This window comes from Parus major, unplaced genomic scaffold (genome assembly GCF_001522545.3).
Source record: "Parus major isolate Abel unplaced genomic scaffold, Parus_major1.1 Scaffold892, whole genome shotgun sequence".
In the NCBI taxonomy this organism is placed as follows: Eukaryota; Metazoa; Chordata; class Aves; order Passeriformes; family Paridae; genus Parus; species Parus major.
This window is the reverse complement of record NW_015379767.1, coordinates 3,203-4,482: the sequence shown is the minus strand read 5'-3', so window position 1 is coordinate 4,482 and position 1,280 is coordinate 3,203.

The following is a 1,280-nucleotide window of genomic DNA, read 5'->3' as shown; positions in this document are numbered from 1 at the left end:
ATTCCTTTTTCTCTTTTCCCTTCCCATTTTTTATTCCTTTTTCCCTTTTCCCTTCCCATTTTTCCCAATCCTTTTTCCCTTTTCCCTTCCCATTTTTTATTCCCTTTTTCCCTTTTCCCTTCCCATTTTCCCATTCCCTTTTTCCCTTTTCCCTTCCCATTTTTCCCATTCCTTTTTCCCTTTTCCCTTCCCATTTTTTATTCCTTTTTCCCTTTTCCTTTCTCATTTTTTATTCTTATTTTCCCTTCTCCCTTCCCATTTTTTATTCTTATTTTCCCTTTCCCCTTCCCATTTTTTATTCCAATTTTCCCTTTTCCCTTCCCATTTTTCCATTCCCTTTTTCCCTTCTCCCTTCCCATTTTTTATTCCTATTTTCCCTTCTCCCTTCCCATTTTTTATTCCTATTTTCCCTTTTCCCTTCCCATTTTTTATTCCTATTTTCCCTTCCCCTTTTTTCCTTCCCCTTTTCCCCTTTCCCTTTTTCCCTTCCCTCTTCCCTTTTTTTTTCTCTTCCCGTTTTTCTCCTCCCTTTCCCTTTTTCCCCTTTTCCATTCCTTTTTTCCATTTCCCTTTTTTCCTTTCCTGGGGTCCATTTCTCCTTCCTTCCCTTTTTTCCCCCTTTTTCCCCCTTTTTTCCTTTTCCCTTCCCTTTTCCTTTTTTCCCCTTTTCCCTTCCCCTTTTTCCCTTCCCCTTTTTCCCTTCCCCCCTTCTCCATCTTTTCCTTTTCCCCTTTCCCCATTTTCCCCTTCCCTTTTTCCCTTCCCCTTTTTCTCTTTTCCCTTTCTCCATCTTTTCCTTTTCCCCTTTCCCTCTTCCCATTTTCCCCTTCCCTTTTTCCCTTCCCTCTTCCTTCCTCCCTTTCCCTTTACCCCATTTCCCCTCATTTCCCTTTATTTCCCCCCTTTATTTCCCTTTATTTCCCCCCTTTATTTTCCTTTATTTCCCCTCATTTCCCTTTATTTCTCCTGTTTCCCCCCTTTATTTCCCCTCATTTCCCCTCTTCATTTTCCCCCTTTATTTCCCCTCATTTCCCCCTTCATTCTCCCCATTCCCCCTTCATTTCTCTCATTTCCCCCCTTTATTTCCCCTCATTTCCCTCCTTTATTTCCCCTCATTTCCCTCCTTTATTTCCCCTCATTTCCCCCCTTCATTTTCACCATTTCCCTTTATTTCCCCTCTATTTCCCCTCATTTCCCCCATTTATTTCCCCTCTTCATTTCCCCTCATCTCCCCCTTCATTTCTCTCATTTCCCCCCTTTATTTCTCCTCTGTTTCCCCT